This window comes from Plecotus auritus (genome assembly GCF_963455305.1).
Source record: "Plecotus auritus genome assembly, chromosome: 3".
NCBI lineage: Eukaryota > Metazoa > Chordata > Mammalia > Chiroptera > Vespertilionidae > Plecotus > Plecotus auritus.
Genome location: NC_137772.1, coordinates 179,808,652 through 179,816,605, shown reverse-complemented (window position 1 = coordinate 179,816,605; position 7,954 = coordinate 179,808,652).

Below are 7,954 nucleotides of genomic sequence, written 5' to 3'. Positions count from 1 at the left end.
CTCAGTGTTAGCTCTGTTTTGTCTTTTATGCCTTGATTCTTCCTATTTTTAAAAAGAGATTTATATATACTAGAGGCCCAGTGCATGCATTCGTGCACCAGTGGGGCCTGCCCTGTGCCCTCTTGTAATTCAGGATCCCTTGGGGGATGTCGGACTGCTGGTTTCAGCCCAATCCCTGCAGGCCAGGCCTAGGGACCCCACCGGTGCACGAATCCATGCACTGGGCCTCTAGTATGCATATAAGATACATTTGTTATGTACTTACTGTGTGCAAAACATGACAGTAAACATTATTGCTTTACTTTTTTAAATAAGATCTTTGGTTAATCTCTTCCTGCCCTCTCCCCTCCCCACTTCCCTCTGAGATTCATCAGTCTGTTCCATGTTTCCATGCCTGTGCGTTGAGCATCTGCCCCCTCGTGGTCAGTGCGTGTCATAGCTACCAGTTGAACAGTCAAATGGTCAAATGGTTGCTTAGGCTTTAATATATATAGACTAGGGGCTCAGTGCATGAATTCGTGCACCTTGAAAGGAACTGTGGGCTGCGAGGCTGCAGTGGGCACAGGGGCAGGTCTTGGCCCATTCTCTGCACCTCCGCCCGGCCCCTCCCACCGTGGCTGCTGGTCCCCTGTCTGCTGGCAGCGCTGCTCCTGCCATTGCCACTCCCATGTGCTGACGGCGCCGGATCCGCTCGCACCCGTTGATGGAGTGGAGCAATTGCGGCTGGTGCCAGCAGCGAGTACAAACAGGGCCGGTGCCATCAGCTGGTGCAAGCGGTGGCTGCTGCCCCAATTGCCCCTCAGGAGCAGGGGGAAGTGGAGAAGCCCTCAGGGGCGATTAGGGCTGGCAGCTGCCACTCGCACCCGCGGATGGCGCTGAGCGATCAGGGCTGGTGCCAGGAGCCAGCAGCGGGTGCGAGCGGTGGCTGCCAGCTCCGATCACCCTGCAGGAGCAGGGGGAGGTGGAGAAGCCCTGAGGGGTGATCGGGGCTGGCATTTGCTGCTTGCACCTGCAATTTTAGGGACTTAACACACAAATCTGTGCTGTGCAACTATTTTACAATAATGAATTGTCATTTTAAAAATCCCGTCTATGTCTATTATAAGGATATATGCTCTTATTAAAAACCATTCTTGTAGAAACATTTATCCACCCTAAAGTGGAAATGTAAAAGATAAAATCAACTCTTCTTTCCACTAGAGCTCACTTCACCCAAGTCTTCAACTTGGTTTCATTTGGACCTTATAATTGCTAGTCCATTCACAAACTGAAGATGAGTTCTGAGTAGTGTACATAGGACTATATGTCAAACTCAAGTAATAGAATAAAGTTATTTTTATTACTCAATGTGCTTCCTTTGGAAAAAAATATTAACTTCATGGTTCTCCCCTTTCCTGTAGTAAACTGATTTGTTCATGGAACTTTTCAGGGCAGAAATAATAGCATATCTCCTGATATAATGTTATAGGAACAAGTATGTTGCCTTCTTGTCTTTGGAAATTATGATGATTTCCTTTCCTTAATAACACTGATCATACCAGTTAATTTCAGCCTAATGGAAATGTATGGCAAGGAGCCCAGAGGTGTCTGGGCAGAAGTGTTATTACTTTAAGGGGATTAGGAGCAGACTTATTAGCTTGAAGAGTTCCCCAGCCATTTCTGCCCATGAATTTATACAATGATGCCCATTAATCTCAAACTGCTTACCTCCCATCTCCATCCCTTTGCTCTGTGTCCACAGTCTGTCAGGTACTAAGTTGTATTTTAAAGATGCTAGTGGAAAGCAAAACTAAATTTACCTACGGGGTCATCTAGTTAAGAAGATTTCAAGTGGACAAACCAGATGACCCTCAGTCATGTTCCTATGTCCTGTGGACACAGGTTCTTGGTGTCTCATGACTTCATTTCACTGTGGCCTCGGCCTCTTTGATGGCAACCTGTCTGCTGCCCTCTGCCACTGTCCCCAGCATGCCACCAGTAACCACTTCTTCCTCTTCTTAGATGCTCCCTACTTCCAGGCCTCACCACTGGTTTCCTTATCTCAGAATTCTCCCCTCCTTCAGGCCTTCCTGCCCACTGGTGCCATGCTAAGTCTCCAGAATGTATTGCTTTGATCCTGGCGCCAACTTGAAAGGCTCCCTATGGCCTAATGGATTAAATCCAAAATCTTCAGTCAGGGCCTTCACAGTGTGAATTCACCACCATTTTCTGCAAGGTTCTAGGACTCATTCTTTGCCTCATCCAACTGGGCTCCTGAAGTGTGTGATGAACTAGAAGGCCTGATCTTCCAGGAGAGAAAAAGCAAGCTTTTTCTATAAAGGGCCAGACAGTAAACATTTTCAACGTTGTGGACCGTATGGTCTGTCACAACTATTCGCCTCTGCCACGGTGACATGAAAGCAGCCATAAGCAATATATGAATGAGTGAGTATGGCCATGTTCCAATAAAACCTTATTTATGGACATGGACGTTTTAATTTCATATAATTTTTGTGTGCCATGAAATTTTATGATTCTTTTTATTTTTTCCTAAACCATTTAAAAAATGTAAACAGCCAAAACCGGTTTGGCTCAGTGGATAGAGCGTAGGCCTGCGGACTGAGGGGTCCCAGGTTCGATTCTGGTCAAGGGCATGTACCTTGGTTGCGGGCACATCCCCAATGGGGGGTGGGCAGGAGGCAGCTGATCGATGTTTCTCTCTCATTGATGTTTCTGACTCTCTATCCCTCTCCTTCCTCTCTGTAAAAAATCAATAAAATATATTTTAAAAAATAATAAAAATAAAAAATGTAAACGGCATTCTTTGCGTGCAGGCTATACAAAACCAGGTGGTAGGCCTGATTTAATCCATGGGCCATACTTTGCCAGCTCCCATCCTAGGAAATCCCTGATCGTGGAGTTTCAGGTAAGCAAGGCCAAGGACCACAGGGTGACAAGCACAGCTCCTCCTCTCCCCATGCAGGGGCCTTTGTCACCCATTGTTAGTGTTCATCTACAGGGTGTAGCCTCGTGTCACATGAGGTGCAGACCTGCCCAACATGTCTAAGTGTCTACCCACCTACTGAGAAGAAGGCCCCCCACTGACCACACTGACTGAGAAGGTGGACTATCACTGCATGTGCCTGGAGCGCTGGGCAAAGGTCAGGGTATGTCCTTTGGAGGGAAGGCAAGTCCAAACTACTGGCGATATATATATACCTCCTCTCACTCAGCCCCACTGGAGTTCTTCTAGGAACTGAAACCTCATGCCTGAATCGTTCCCTTTCAGTTGTTAGGTGAGGTGCCTCTCCTGTGGGTAGAGTCTGCTGACTGATTCCTGGCAAAGGCTGCTGATATTGTCGGTGGTCACATTATTAGGTAGGGATGTTGAACCTGTAGCTTAATGCTGCTAACAAGCCAGCGGGGTTTTCTGGATGTCTACTGCCAAAGAGAGGCACTGCTGACCTTCAGATACCCCCTCAGTGTTGAGAACCAGAAGACGAACCTCTATGCCTTGCCTAAAACCATAGATAAGCACTTACATAAGAGGAAGACAGGAGGGACTCTCCACTGTCTGTGAGTTTCTTCAGGAGGAGTGGTAGCAGGAGAGGGGACAATGTTGGAGGTGGTGGTAGGAGAGTGTGCTGAGTTCTTTCAATTCCTATCCTTGCTCTGCTAGTTGGATTGCTTCCCGCGGAGGGTGGTGCCTTTGAGAGATTAGCTGGGAAGCAAGTCTAGAACTCAGCACTGACATTGCAATCCCGTCAATGGACACTAGAGGGTGCCAGAGCACGTGGTTGAGGAGCTGAAGCGCCATCTCCCCATGTGATCTGGATTCTGACAATTGTTAGCCAACCAAGAAGCAAAGGCAATAGGATACTGACCACGTGGAGCAAGACAAGCAGGGTCTCAAAAAATTCAGAGCCTTAGAGTACAACAGACCGAGTGATCTCCAGCTATGTCTAGGGCAGTGACAATTCTCATGAAATTGGGCTGGGGTGAGAACTGCTTCATGGCTGCGTTGAATCAGGAAAACTCCCATCTTGGATCCTATGTTGAAATCGATAAGCACTTTTAAAAAAAATGCTAAGAATTAAAATAAAGAATACGAACAGGGTAGAGGTGCAGGGGCTTGGATAGAGAGTGGTCAGGACCATTTTCAGAGGAGAGCAGGTCAGGAAACAAGGGAAGGTAAAAAATGCTCCTCGCAAGGGCAGCGGAGGTAAGGACAGGAGGAAGGCTTAGCCAGAGGCCCCGCCACTCTGCTCTCTGCCCCTCCCGGTGGTAATTGTCACAATTTGCTTTTAGAAATTCTTGGAAGCAAAGGATGTGGCGTCCAGAGGCAGATGGTTATATCCTCAAAACTCTGTTTAGAAAATGACATTATAACATTGGCTTGATAACCTGGAAACTGGCATAGGTTGTAAAAATTTAATAACGATCTGTAATTAAAATACAAGATTTAAATCAACATAGGTGATGGGAGGGAGAGTTGGCTGAGTGCAGAGGGCAGTAAGATCTTGTTATGGTTCTTATTGTTTAGGAGATATAGACTCTGATTCATGCTACACACAGAAAAAAATTAATATGTATGTCTATAAGGAAAATCTTAAAAGAGAAATAAACTATACAATTTTAAAACCATTTGATAAAAAAAAATGAACAAAGAAAACACAATTCATCCAAAGCCCCCAAAAAGAAGATAGGAGAGAAGAAATAACCAGGAAGCAAGGAAAACAGGAAAAGATGGCATAAATAAATTTGATGTGACAATGAATGAGGTAAACGTGCCTAATTAAAATACAGAGACTTATGAATCAGATTAAAAAAATCAATTGACTGTCTATAAGAGACACATCTAAGACAAAATGGCACAGGGAAGTTGAGAAGGATGGGAAAAGATATGCCAACAAAAAGAAGGCAGGAGTTGCAGTACAAATATAAGAGGATGTCAAAGCAGCTTCTGCCTCTCAATTTTGGTTGGGGGCCCAATGCTAAAAACAGCACAGATGAGTACCAGCCTCCATACAAGACCATGCTAAGTAAGAAAGGGTGGGACTGTTACCCTAGGAGGAGAGTCAAAGGCATGCTTTGGAGAGAGTTGTTGGGTGCTGTGTGCTTCTTCCACTGTCATGGGGAAAGCGGTATGTGTGTGAGTCCACTTCACCTCGTGTCAAGTGAGGAGGGCTTCATATAGAATTTGATTGGAGTCCTTGGAGCTAAGGGTACATATGTGCTGTATAAAAATTCATAGTTTGACTTGAAGAGTCAGAGGAGAGAGAAGCAAGGCTGCGTAGGGAGCAAGCCACAGTTGTTGCTGTTGTTGTGCCAGCTGGGGCAATGTGCATGTTCCCTGTGGACCAAAATGAAACGATGGTGCGGGAGTGGAATGGGCAAGCCCGCCCGAAGGCTAGGAGAGGAACCTGCCTGCAAAGGACTGCCCAGAGGGCCGATAGCCGCCAGTTCAGTGGTGATCCATTGGAGCCCGGGGCTGAGGGAGGAGTGGAAAGCAGCCCACTAGCAACAAGGGATCAACAGTGGAATGTTTTCATCGAGGGAGTCTCTGATAAACCCACAAAACTGCTCCTAAAGAAAGAGTCAGGTTGGAACGGGCAGATCTCAGTAGTACCAGTAGATAATACTTTGTTCCTTGCCCTGGAGGAAGGAGGTGAGCAAAGGAGAGAGAAGTTGGTGACATCCCTCTCTCTGCCTGTGGTAGACTTCCACAACTGGAGCAGACTCAAGCCTACTGAAGGGATAGACGGGGAGTTTTCATTGTCACACTGGATTCACCCTCTACCTATAAAAACAAAATGACATATTATAATTTATATGTTATCTAAGAGTGACCCAAAGAACTGCAGGACCTGTCCAAGACTTTGTCCAAGGACAGAAAATGGGTTGTTTGATGAAGCAAGTTTAATAAGGAGTGGTGGGAAAGAATAAATGTGTTTTATAACACATTCATAAATTAATTTATAACACTATTAATCTCAGCTCATTCAATATAACTGTTGCATTAAACAAAGATGAATGAAGGTTCAAGGTGAAAAGTATTAAGTAAAACTGAGGAGGGTGTTTTATGTTACTGACATGAAGGCTCTGTAACAGTGGTACTCTTTCCTGCATCCCTCCTTGCTCTCTCCATCAGGAGACACTCCTTTCTCTTTCCTCCCGGAGCCTCCAATCTGCCTCCTGCTCCACGTTCTATAAACGTGACAAGGGCTCCAGCTCCCTTCCTCCTTCCTCTGTGGTCAGAAATCTCTCTGTTCCTGCATCTGACTCACCCACAAGAATTCAAGGGTGGCTCCATCAATGCATTTCCGAGTGACCTCGAACAATGTACCTACCCTCAGTGAATTTCAATTTGTTATTTGTTAAATGTAGATAAAAGTTCCTACCTTGAGGATTAAATAAAAATAATTCTTATAAATTGCTTAGCTTGGCATCTGGAAGATAATAATAAATGGTAGTTATCAGTAAAACAAGGTTAGTGATGGGAGAATCTACATACTTAGCCATTTCATCTTCTTTCACGAGCAGAAAATGAGCCTTCTCTGTGACATGTGCCAGTCCATCGTGTATGTTGGATATGTTGCCTCCTGATGGTGATTATGATGACATTGAAATGGTAACAACAGCAGTAATGACTGATAATAAGATACCCCAGAAATGTAACAACTGAAAGTAAGTCACCCAGGAAAAAGACCAGTGTGGCTAATGGAGCCTAGATTATAACTAGGAATTGGCAGTAGTAATTGGCAGTACTGGATGGCTCAAGTCCAGCATAAATTCCACGCAGCCTCCAGAGCAAAAATATCTTCCAGGATAAATATCTTTTGGGTATAACATCTTGATAGCCCTTGCTGATCACCTTCAGTCTTTTCAGCTGCTCATATACATAGAGTAGGGCACCATCATATTTAAATAAGAAGGACAGCAATAAATCTGTTTAATTGAACGTCAGCACCATCACATAATGTCAGAAACATTAAAGGAAAATGCAAATATCTAAAGGCTAAGGGAATTAAATTTGGAGTAAGCAATGGGTTCTATAAAACAAATTGCTTCTGACAAAACCAATTGCAGTTTTGATAGAATTATGAAATCATTTCCTTATGGGATGGCAGTTATATTTGAACATTATCAAATAATTTGCCAGTTCCTCATGCAATTTTAAATAATTCAGATTATACTTAAACATGTGCAATCATAAAATGGAACGATTCAACAAAAACTGGCTGAGGGTCTGCAGATAAAGAGGCCATGGTAACAACAATATGTGAAACTCCAAATACGGTTTGGAGGGATTGCTCCCTCTGTGTTTAACATCTTGATTAGCAGAGTGGGTGATGAAGTAGCAATACAAAATGTTGTGTTAGGTCCTCTTCAGGAGAGTGTTTGAATATCAAGGAAAAAGAACAATAGGAGTGGAGACCTAGAGAATTAAAAATTGCAGCAGAAGAGGAAAAGCTGACTCTTAGGTTGTAAAATTCAATGTAAATTATGTTACGTAAAGTATTCTGATACATAGGGCTTATTAAGAACATCTGGTGATGCCTAAGAGGCGAATGGATGATGGCAGGCAAAACATTTGAAATAAATTCATGACGACAATTCCTCTTTCCTAACCCTTTCATCCAAAAGAGAAAACTAGGAACTAAAAGTTAAAATATTAGTTGAATAACTATATCATTATAGCTTATAAATATGACTGTATATAAGTTAACTGAGAAAACAGAATGTAATTTGCTAAAATTTGTTTGGATAGCAATTGAAAAAGTAAGAATCAGAGATACTGAATTGAAATTGAGACCAGCAACATTTGGGGGGAAATAGTAGGAAAATAAAATTCAGCAAATGCAGGGTCTAGATTGCAGAAGAGCCTCTGAGATATCTGGTTCTATAAACTTTAGGCAGAGTTCATTATAGACAAAGTTGGGAAAATATGCTTGAATCTTAGAAACTGATTAAA